Raw genomic sequence first — 12,615 nt, forward strand, 5'->3', positions numbered from 1 at the left:
GCCACTCTGCTTAAGGAACATTGAGAGCAGCACACAACTATGCTGGGATTACTGTAAGGGGTTTGTGTACTTCTCACTTCTGCACTAAATGTATTTGGGGTTTTCCCTTGTCCAGTGTGTGGCTTCACAAAGTTATCTTTTCCTTGAATGATTGCCATGTGCCCAGTAAAAAGCAAAAAAACCAGATTTTTTTTTCTTCACCTGTTTGGATTTTTCGGAAATAAATGAACCTGTATGTATTTATTATGTCAATATTTCATGCTGAATACAACATAAAAATTCTACATTTGCCATAAGATGTTTTTGTGCACCAAAGCTGTATTATCTCTTATGTACATGAATAAAATCTTACATGCCCAGAATCATGTTTACATTTTTTCAGCTACATTAGTTCATAGAAGATATTTTCTCTCCCTGCAAGGGTTGCCTTTGTAGTTTCTTCAAGTGCTGATCTCTGCTCACATCCTAAGATTTTTAGTATAAATTTGATAATTACTTGAAATTATGTAGCTCATGTATTATGGATATTTTGCTCATTAATTTCTCATAAATATCCAAATAATGGCCTAGGCTTAGAAGTAGCAAGTATGCCTGCAGAGACTCCTGTGAAAAATGTGGAGTCAGAAGCGATTTTTTTTTTTTTAGGTGCTTCAAGTATTTAAAAGGCTAGAAATCCAAATCTGAAGTAGGCTGGTAAGACTCAGCACGGTGCTCCTGGAGCTCCCATTTTTCAGCTCATAGTGGGGGATGGAATTGATGAATTGTTACTTTTCCCTCTGCAAAGACTTGACTTGGTTTTTAACTTCGTTAGCAAGTCTTAGCATTTTTTTCATGTTTCCACAATCAGCCTCACACTTCAGGAGAGTCTTGGGTTTTTTTTGAATGGAGATTTCCAGCCAGCTCAAGCTGCAAGTGCTCAGCCTCTTGGGGAATCACAGCTGACTCGTATTTGGTGGCAGATTTATTTGTAATAGTTGAAGAAATTACTGCTCCCAGCTGTCACGCAGCTCTTCTCTTGAACGACTACGTGGGCATCTGCCAATGTCAGTTTGCATCGGCATACCTGTGGAGAGGGTCTTTGGCAGAGGGTGGGCGGCAAGTGCTAACTACTTCATTCCGCCGTACTAAATCTGCCAGAAAAGTCTGCTGCCCCTGGGCTTTACGCTTGGCACGCATCAAGACATTTCTAAGTATTTTGGAAAGCCAAGTTTCACTACGTCTTTTTCAAGAGTGTGAATGTGCCACCTGCTAGAGTAAGTGCTTCATCTTCATAGCATTAATTACATAGTGAGGACATGGACATTGTATTAGGTGGTTTTAGAGAATGCTCAAATGTTATTATTTACTTAGTGGATCACAGATGCATATAGTGGCTTGTAAAACATGTAATGGTCAATTCCAGAAGGCTCATAATCTGCAGCCTCAGTTCTCCAGGCATGTAGATGTTTACCATTAGGCATGTGATATCAAAGATGTTGTTAACGTATTTAGAGTAGAATACTAATGTTATGCTTAAGGCTCTGGGCCAGCATTAAGATAACAATACACATAAATGACAACATTGTATGAGGAAGGTGTGTGGACTTAAGGCTGGACTTGAGACCACTAGCTAAGAAAGTACTGAAAAAGTCAAAGATTACGCTGTTGCATTCCTCAGCACATGGAATTTCTAAAATTCATAGCAACTTTTCACGTTTTTTTTAGCTTTATTTACTGTTCTCCTTTGCTCACTAACAAATATGACTTGAATACTGATGAAAACACGCCCCTTAAATTTGCAACTCAGCAGTATAGCCTCAGGCACATGTTAACAACTCCTTAGAAAGTATTTCACAGTCTTTTGGTATTTCCACATCACTTAGCATAGCCCTGCATTTATACACAAGTTTTGTCTGATGCTGAGTGGCCATCAGCTTTTCTAAAAGGAATGTTAAATAAAATACTTCTTTGTGCTGTGTTTTTTTTTCCAGACTGCAGCTAGTTTATCTCCATGTCTTGAGGTCTAAATGGTGAAAATTGCTCCCAAATAGTCAAAAAGAAATGGAACAAGAACTTTGAAATGAGAATTAATGTTACACATCATATCTGCTGCTATTATGACAAGACTTCAGAATACCAGATGTCAATATGTAGGTGCTTTAGATAATATATTATTAATAAATTTTTTATTACAAATACCAACAAGATAAACACTCTGTTTTGTGCCCTAAGAAATACTGAATTTTCATTCCAGCCAGACTTGTGAGGTCAGTCTCAGAATGCTGATCATCAAATCAATGAAAAAAGACAGACTATGATGAATATTTTCTGACCCTGCTACCCTGAAATACACTGAAAGCTGAAAAATACAACAGTTTGATTTACTATCTTCGTAGAAATACTATAGCAACATGATGATTCAATATATAAAAAAGCAAACACACTAAGAATGAGGGTGAAATTCTGGTTTCACTGACCTTTGTAGGGTTAGAATTTGTTCCAGATGATCAAGTTCCCTGCAGTTTAAAAGAATCTAATTCTGGGTTGCTGCAATCCTGCACTTGTAGTTTCCCCAGGCCACACCTTATTCCCCCATCCCTTGTTCAGATACTGGCATTTGTGCGTTCCCATTCCTAGATCGGAGACCTGAACTGTGCCAAACCAGATGAAATTTTCACCAGGTTGGTTTTCAATTAAATGAGCGCTGGCCTGTTTCAGGGGACTGTTAAATGAGCTCAGGGATTGGTGCAAAAGGCTGGGAATGTGTGAGAGGAAGGTTGCAAAATCAGCAATAGAGTTTTAGATTAGTTTCAGCTGTTACAGAGGTAAACCTTAGTTATTTCTCTCTTTTACAGGTTCTTAGCTTTGACAAAGCTCTGACAGCTTTGTCAGAGAGCTAAGGGAAAATTGGAGCGAAAGCCTGAGTGTCATGAGACCATTGGAATAATAACCACTTGTGCACTTCACATGCCCTAGCAATAAGAAATGGTTGCAGATTCCCCATCTCTCTGTGACCTCTGTGTGTTGAAAAGAACTGTGGGAGCCCTAAAAAGCCAGTAAAAAGTAAAGGCTGTTGACACTTTATACTGTGGATCATGTATGGACCTTTCTGGAAAGGCCAAAGTTCTGTGCTCTTCTCCAAGATACACAATATTGATCTCAGATGCTCTGAAATACAGGGTTTTCTGTTAAAATACTGTTGTTGGTCCCCCTTCTCCAGAAGCTACATCCCTCTTTATGTTTGAATCAATACAGCTTTACCTGGAGCTATTAGTAATACAAGGATATGACCTTGTTACACTAAATTCTACCTCAACAAAGGTAGTAACATTGTCAGTAACATTGACAAAAATGTAAAGATGTATCTCTAGTACCCTCAGCTGTATAAAGGAAAGGAGACGGGTATGGAAAATTTTGAAAAACAGAAAAAAAATAAACCTGTTGTATCAGCCCAGTCTGTGTTTTCACCAGTAATATAGCATTCTGTTTTGGACATCTTGTCAGGAAATGTATTGGAAATAATCTGAGGAGATGACAAATTAATTAACAACTAGGGGGAAGGAAGGCATTTTGATACACCATCCAGTTAAATTGCATAGAAATACAGCACAGGAATATAAAAGTGAATTTCAGAGGGGTAGGCAGTTACAAGTGGTCCACAGGGAGGCAATTAGATCCTTTTCACCTTCTTAAGGGGACAGTCATTGAAATTAAGAGGCAATTGATTTAGAAGTGATAGAAGGAGTGTTGTATAATTAACTCATGGAATTCTTTGCCACAGGCTAACTTCCAGTCAAATTCCTTCACTGAATTCAGTCACTTACAAAGATAACACTTAAGATGATACATACATTAGAATACTATCTATAATTGCCTTAACTAAGAAGAAAAACAATTGTTTTCCTGATTAAAGGCATAAAGTATACATCACCTGGAAGTAGGTGTAAATTCCCCCGTGTGAAACATTACTTGAATGTATTGTGGAGGTTTTATGTCTTAGAGTATATAGCTTTGACTGGTGTCTGCAACATGATACAGGTTATGGGCTACTCTCTTTTACTCTACTGAAAATTATCCTGACTGAAACAGATGAGATCATGATCTTTCATAAAGGAGGCTTGGGAAACCATATATATTTATACCTCCATATTTCACAACAGCCTAAACCAAATTAAACGAGGCAATTTACAATTGCCAAGGTTGTTGAGCAGTTAAAGCTCCCCTCTTCCTAACAAGCTTAAGTGGTGTAAAAAAGGATCTTTATTACAGCTGGGATTACAAGACAGAGTTGTCATGTAATGGAACACATTATACATTTGTTACGATGACTGCTATGCTGTAGATACTCTGGTGTTAGCAATGTTTCCATGTCTGCTGCCACGCACAGGAGAAGCCATACCTGTGTTACTCCTAACAACAAAAGGAATACATAGCTTCTAAAACAGGCAAGCTTTTGTTCTTCCCAGAGATGTTTTATACACTGTCTGTAGTGAGACACAGCTACAAACAAAACATATTCCTTTCTAAATGCTCATTCTTGATTTGGTCTGACAAGAAAGGCTGTAATATTTGGTTACAGTGCTGTTACCAGCGTGAGGAGAAATGTGAAAGTATATTGGAGACAAATAAAAATCCTTGAAATTTCTCATCATACAAAGAGTTTTAGCTATTTCAAAAAAGAATTATTAAGAGTATTATGGACAAACATAGACTTTTAAAAAATGCATTGGCTTCCAGCTGTCACTCATGTACCTGGGATACCCCTGAGGGTTAGGCAGCATCCTTCATTTGCTGATGCTCTTGATGCCATATATGGGATTCGAATTTGACATCAGCATTTTATTTTGAGTCGTGATGCTCTTTCCTACATGTTGGCTTTGCAGCTGATAACTGGCCACTCCATTTATAGTTGTCACGTTTCACTGGTGACTTAGTCTCTGCTCCCTGTAGCATACCACTAATGCCACTGGTAAGAGCTAAAATAATTTTGACTGCCATGTGACATTGCACACTGTAAGATACAGCTCTCTGGGATGCAGTAGCTGTCCTGTGCCATTCAGTGTACTTTGCTTGGATTCGGTGTACTCTGATTTTTAACAGCCTGAATCCAAACTAAAATTGTCAAAGGTGAGCACATTGAGGAATGCCCTTTAGGCCTCTAAATAAGGTTGCCTCATTTTCAGGTGTAGTGAGTACATGCATGTTCCTTCACCTCCATTAAGAGGGGTATGTGTGTGTGTGTGTATGTGGGTACCACCATAAAAATCAGACCTATAATGGAAACAGCTTAAAGTAATTACCTTGAGGCACCCAAATTTGAAAGTGTTGATCTTCAGCCTTCTGATGGTAGCTTGTATATGCTTATGGTTCCTATAGCATAGTTAATAACATAAGGAATATTTCTTATATCTTGAGGCACGAGAAGGTTCTTCATCCTAACATTAGTATTAATCTTGTACTGGAGATTAGATTGCTTTCCAAGAATTAGAATCATAACACAGTTTCTCCATTCTACATTAACAAGCTGTTTAGGAGCTGGGTTTGGTTCTCATTAGTAGAGCAGAACTGTACTCTTAATTAGGCAAATGAGGCAGACAAAGACTGACATATGCAAATTTGAAAGAAGCCTGGTAGGCAAGAGGAACAAAAAGAGGCAAAAGACTTCAGAAAAGCAGTAGTGTCACAGGATAATTTATCTAACTACAGGGAACTACTGAAATGACTGTGGTGAAGACAGATTCACAGCAGTTGTGACGATGTATCCAGACAAAGATGTAATCCAAAAAGCTTTACTTAGAGCTCTGGAAGAGGGGCTGTCTCAACTCCAATATGTAAACCACCAAAATGTTCATTTACATGGGGGCTTAGTCTAGCAAAGGGAACTCTTAATTGTGCAACATTTATGACAACATACTTGAAATGAACTACAGCCAGGTTGGTATCATTTTCCATGTAGTGAAAATCCGATTCCGACCTATTGAAGTAGCCTTCAGAGACCTTTGTTTTCCATGCTTCTCTGAGCTTGATTTTTAAGTAGAGTCTGCCAAGATGACCCCACTGAAAGGGGAATCAGAGCTTCTTAACTGAGAATCTCCTTAAGTGAGATTAGATTAACTCCATTTGTAACCAATTTCTTAGATGAGTATACTCGGGGAATTCAGTGTGGTAAATGTCAGGAAACTCTGCCTATTGCATAGGAAGTAGTTCTAATGTGCTACTAATTCAAAGCCCAATGTATTCAGTAAGAGTCTTGCCAATAACTTTAGGTCTATAAAGTTCAAAGCTCTACAAATTTAATAGTTCAAAAAGAAAACTTTATTTCAGAGGGCTTTAATGTACATGCAAAAAGTGCAATGCTAAGTGGCAGAACAAAAATTAAATACAGTGGTGAAGTTTCACATCGGCTTCTTAGCTCTATTTGTCTGTGTTCAGACATTATGATAGAGTTGGTTTAATGGTGGAGTTATTCATGCTTTAAAAGTGGATTGCTAAATATAGTTGATAATGATCCAAATTTCTCCTAGAATTTCTGGATCATATATAATGACTAACTTTTGCAGAGCCTAAAGAGCCAAAAGCTAAAATCATCAACACTGAACTGTCTGGAAAGCGATGGTGATCTATCTACTATAGAAAGACAAAAGCTTACATCCTTAAGGGAATTAGATGTCTAAATCCTGTTTAAATTGCCTCTTTCCACTGAAACCACTGAGGATTAGGTCTTTAAATAGAAGTTAAAACCTAAATCTCTCTGTGGTGTTGCACCAAAGTCATCACCTGCAATATCTGTGTATATAATGGAAACACCATAAAGAGCTATTAAACTGTTTTATCAAGTCATCTATTGATTGTTGTGCAATCTGTGGGCATCTTTGGGCTACATAATAATTGAAAATGGAGGAAAATAGCTTTTGGAACAGTTTACATGTGAGATAACATGTCCATGAATTACTGTAGATATACACCTCTTTTGGATCACCTCATGTTAGCCAGATGTTATCATATGAGGAAGAATTTTGAATTTTTAGAAGGAGACCTCTCTGATGTTAGCCAGATGTTATCATATAAGGAAGAATTTTGAATTTTTAGAGGGAGAACTCTCTGATATTGCTGAGGATTTTGGCATGATTATTAATGATGGCATGTTGTCAGGCCTGTCCTTAGACAAGAGGCTTAACAGCATTTACTGGTGGGGACATTAGATTGTCCCGTGGGCCTGTTTGTTAGATGACATCTCATTAAAAAGCAAAAATTCTAGAAATGGTTAAGTTTGTGACACAGAGCACTTCCTGTAGATGCTCACATCTTCACTTCTGTCATGGCAAAACCATGCAGAATCATCAGCTTACTGAGAGGAATGCACTATAGTAACAGTAACAATTATTTTAAGCCGTAATTAATAAAAAATTGGTCTGCCGATTTCAGGAGTCAGCTCAATTAAATTAAATATATCGAAAAAGGAGATACATGTGCCAATAATGCCTTCTCTCATGTTTATCCTTAGGTATCCTCAAAAAAATACTGTAGACTGTAGTTGCTTGTGCAAGTTTTTTTTTCCCTACAGGTTAAACTAATTCCTCTTCAGAGAAAGAGAGCCTTTGCTTTTCACCCTTTGGTTCTCACTTGATCCCTGCTTTAGAAAGTTTAGATGTTGAGCAGTCCTGTGCTGTTATTTGGCACATATCAATGTCATTCACTCTGCTCCTGACAACTTCCTCTAGAGAACAGGGAGAGAGCAGACTGAAATTCAGGCAATCCTGGTGATGAGAGACACTTAAATGAGACATACCTATTAAAAAAACTAGCTTCAACTACTGAGTAAAGCAGGGGAGTCAGGACCTGAAATCTGTTTTCATATAAACTCACTATAAAAAAAAATCCAGCTCTTGTAAGGCTCTGTGAGATCCCCTGATGAAAGACTTTTCGTAAATGCAGAGAATTATAATATGAAGTAAGCTGTCAAGAAATACTGTTATGCCATAGAGATCACAGGCATCCCATGAAAGAAGGAGGTGTGACATGTTGTTCAGAAGCCTTTATGAACCTGGTGTGGCTCTTGCTAGACTGGCAGAGCTTACCTGGGCTGGCAGAGAGCGTGAGTGGCGTGTTGTGATTTACCCTAACACACAACTGCATCCAGGGTTTCCATGTTACTGAGCGAGGGCCTGACCTGAATGTTTCTCTAACTTGTATTAGTTACTTGATAATAAAAAGGTTTTGTTATTGGATAAAAACATGATTAATTGTTGTTGTTGAAGCTGGTGATAATTATGCCTGTCTGCCACGCTAACATTAGGAAGAGGAAACACTTTCATGGCCATTTCTCCTGGAGAACTCCCTGTTGGATTGATGTGGCTTCACTTGCCAGTCACACCAGAACATGGCTATACTGCAGCAATTACGGTGTGCACAATTTTGGTGTGCACATTTTGGTGTGGACATTTTCCAAATGATATTTATAAGAGATAAAAATGTGTTCATCCTGGCTGTTTCTTTAGAGTGGTTCAGGTGTATAGGAAAGTAAAATTAAAAGGCTATTTGTGAGATTTGATACATTTCCTAGTGCTTAAAGTACTTTTTAAGTTAAGACACAACATACATGACAAAGGACACTATCTTACATATTCTAGAGAATTTCAGTAGAATACTACCTAAAATAAAATTTCAACTCTTCTCCAGTTCTTTGGCCTCCTTTAGGAGGTCAAAACAGGTTAACCTTCTTTATTCACAATAAGTGTCTGACTTAAAAGCGACTACATACTTGTCTTATCCCAAAACCGAGTTAATCTGTGATGGCGTTTTTGAAAGAACTCAGCATTAGTTTTAGTGTCAAAGGCAGTGGTCTTTGTACTCTTGACTTCACAAGAAGTAATAAGCCAGGACTGAGCATTTTTAAAACCCTAGTAATAACCAAGAAAGATCCTGGTATGTGACAGAGTAGTGGGAAGCAGGGCTAGACTCCAAGGAGCTCTAGAGAATGTTTTCTTGCTAGATTTTTAGAACTTAAATTGCAGAGTTAAGTGTTTTGCAAGAGCTGTTGGTTTCCTTAATATATGACATTAAGAGTTGTGACTGTTAAAAGCAAAGCTAAAGGAACAAACAAAAAATTCCAGGTTCATAGTTTGCTTTTAGCCTCTAATAGCTAAAGTCAAGTAGTAGTTAAGAAATATCATCCTCATTAAAAACATAATGTGGATTTATAAAGAAACTGAAGAGAAACACAGATGATGTTCTAGATTAGTAAATCCCAGTTGTCAAAAGGTCAGTGCCAAAGAATATGGTTATCTGAGGTGAAAGATTGCTTTGCTTGGAAGACTGGGTCTTCAGACATGAAAAAGCTTTGGTAGTTTGAACACTGACTGCTTTATTTTAATTGTTGTAACTGGTTTTGAAATGATCTACATAATACAGTTGTTTGCAATGCTGGATCACCTCTCAGAAATGTGTGCAAGCTATTCATTCATTCATCAGAAGTGCTATAAAATGTTTCATCACCACCCCTGAGTGCTTGTTTAACAGCTTTGGGGCTGCTGTCTGTACATGCCTATGGAATACACTGGCTGCTCTGTCCGTCCATTTGCAGCTTGGCCTGTCTGTCTTTTGGAGAACTCTGCAGTTTCACTGCAAGGTTATGTAAGACTGTGACTGCTTTCTGAGTGACACACCTTTTTGGAACCTAAAAAGCAAACTGTCCTATTAATCTTTCAGTAATATTAGTTAAACATTGAGTTTCCATGAGATGATACAACAGTATCATAAATAATAATAAATTAGTATATTTTTAAGGACAGGAAAACTGTAGCACATAGTTATAAATTACTTTTCTCAGTTTATACAGGAATTTGCAGCAGTGCTGGGAACTGACTAAATGTCTAGAAATTTGAGCTAGAATTGTGTATATATCTCCTCTTCAGGATGGAGTCTCTCACAGAATCACAGTGTGGTTAAGGTTGGAAGGGACCTCTGGAGATCATTTAGCAGGGTCAGATAGAGCAGGTTGCTCAGACCAGTTAGATTTTGACTATCTCCAAGAGTGGACACACCACAACCTCTCTGGGCAACCTGTTCCAGTGTTCAGCCACCATCACAGTAGAAAGGATTTTACTTATGTTTAAATGAAATTTCCTTTATTTCAGTTTGTGCCCGTTGCCTCTTCTCCTGTCAGTGGGCACCACTGAAAAGAGCTCCATCATCCTTGCACCCTCCCTTCAGATATTTATATAGACTGATAAGATGCCCCTGAGCTTTCTCTCCTCCAGGCTGAACAGTCTCAGATCTCTCACCCTTTCCTCATAGGAGAGATGCTCCAGTCCCTTCGTCATCTTAGTGGTCCCTCTCTGGACTCTCTGCAGTCTGTCCATATCTCTTGTACGGGAGAGCCCAGAACAGGACGCAGCACTCCAGATGTGTCCTTGTCAATGCTGAGTAGAGGAGAAGGACCACCACCCTCGACCTACTGGGAGTGCTCTGCCTAATGCAGTGCAGGATAGACTAGACTAGACTAGACTAGACTAGACTAGAATATTTCAGCTGGAAGGGACCTACAACGATCATCTAGTTGACTATGCGTGATGATTGCATCGTTCTTTAAATGCCTTTCAATAGTAGCCAGTATAATCTCTTCCGCAATTTTTCCAGGAACTGGGGCTAGACTAACAGGTCTGTAGTTTCCCGGGTCTTCCCTCATGCCCTTCTGGTAGATTGGCATAATGTTGGCTAGCTTGCAGATGGCAGGGACCGCCCCAGACTCCCAAGACCTTTGGTAGATGACCGAGAGGGGTCCTGCCATGACATCCGCTAGCTCCTTCGGTACTCTGGGATGAATCCCATCAGGCCCCATGGACTTGTGAACATACAGCTGATACAGCTGGTCCCTTACAATTCCAGTGTCCACAAATGGAAAGTCACTGTTCCCACAGTCGTGGTCCTCCGACTCAGGGGACCGGGCAGCCCAAGGTCTATCAGTGTTATTAAAGGCTGAGGCAAAAGAAGCATTGAATGCCTCCATTTTTTCTTCATCCCTATTAGTCAGGTGACCGTCTTCAACGAGTATCGGTCCAATGTTTTCTTTAGACCTCCTCTTGCTATTAACGTACCTAAGAAAGCCCTTGTTGTGATCTGACACAACACTGGCCAGTTTCAACTCTAATTGAGCTTTGGCCTTTCATGTCTTCTCCCTGCGTATACGAACCACAGCGCTGTACCCTTCCTGCGAACCCTGACCTTGCTTCCAGAGATCGTACAATTTCTTTTTCCTCTTGAGCTCCACGTGGAGTTCCTGTTCAGCCAAGCTGGCCTTCTGCCCCGCTTGCTTGACTGCCGACACAATGGGATTGCCTGCTGCTGTGCTTCTGAAAGGTGGTTCTTAAAAGCTGACCAGCACTCAGGGACTCCTAAGCCCTCAAAAGCAGATTCCCAGGGTATTCTGCTAAATAGCTCCCTGAATAGCTTGAAGTTTGCTCTCCTGAAGTCCAGGGTAGCAACTCTGCCGTCCTTTTTTCTCATTACACTGAAAATTTTAAACTCAGCCATTTCATGATCACTGTGGCCAACACAGCCACCTACCATCACATCTCCCATGAGTCCTTCTCTATGCACAAATAGCAAGTCTAGGAGGGCGTCTTTCCTAGCTGGCTCACTGAGTACTTGTGACAAGAAGTTATGATCTCCTACAAACTTCAAGAATTTCCAAGACCTGCTCGTCCCCCAGCACTAGGATATTCCCCATTGATGTCTGGGAAGTTGAAGTCTCCCATAAGGACAAGGGCTACCAATACAGAAATTTCTCCTAATTGCCCGTAGAATAACTCACCAGTGCTTACGTTCTGGCTGGGCGATCGGTAGTAGACGCCCACTACAACATCTTCTTTCTTTTCCAGACCCCTAATCCTCACCCAGAGGCTCTCAACCACATCACTGCTAACTGTAAGGGCTGTACAAACAAGCCTCTTCCTTGCATATAGCGCGACAACTCCACCTCGCCTGCCCTGCCTATCCCTCCTGAACAGCCTGTAGCCCTCCACCCCAGCACTCCAGTCGTGGGACACATTCCAACAAGTCTGAGCACCACTGGAGTCAGGACATGCTTTCTTGTGTTCAGATGGAATTTCATGTTTTTTCATTGGTGGCCATTGGTTCTTGTCCTGTCAGTGGTCACTACTGAGAAAGGTCTGGCTCCCTTGCCCTCGTGCCCTCCGATCGGGTATACGGGCACAGAGGCATCTTCCCCTTAAAATGGAAGCAGAGCAGAAAACTGGGAAAGGAAGGAAAAAGGAGCCAGGGGAAGCATTCCGTTTTGGTACTACTGACCTACCTCAAAATGCCTCCCCGCTGCTTCTGCACCTGCGCAGGTAGCAACCCGCTGCCTGCCCACATTCCCCAACAAAGTGTTGGACAGACACTTGCAGACAGCGGGTTGGTTAAAACAAGCTAGTTTATTGTCCTATTTGCATTGCATAAAGGTCCCAGAGGGAATCGACTCTTTCCAACAGGATGGGTGGTCCCATCCTGTTACAGGTGGTAAGAGGAGCCCCAACTGCAAGGGCATCTTCAGCTGGACCGGCGGAGATTCCCCAAGCTCTGCTTATGCTGAGCTCCTCTTGAGCGGTGCCATCTCCGTGCCTAGTTTGCTCAGAT

The sequence above is a fragment of the Ciconia boyciana genome, chromosome 5 (assembly GCF_034638445.1).
Source record: "Ciconia boyciana chromosome 5, ASM3463844v1, whole genome shotgun sequence".
NCBI classification, from domain to species: domain Eukaryota; kingdom Metazoa; phylum Chordata; class Aves; order Ciconiiformes; family Ciconiidae; genus Ciconia; species Ciconia boyciana.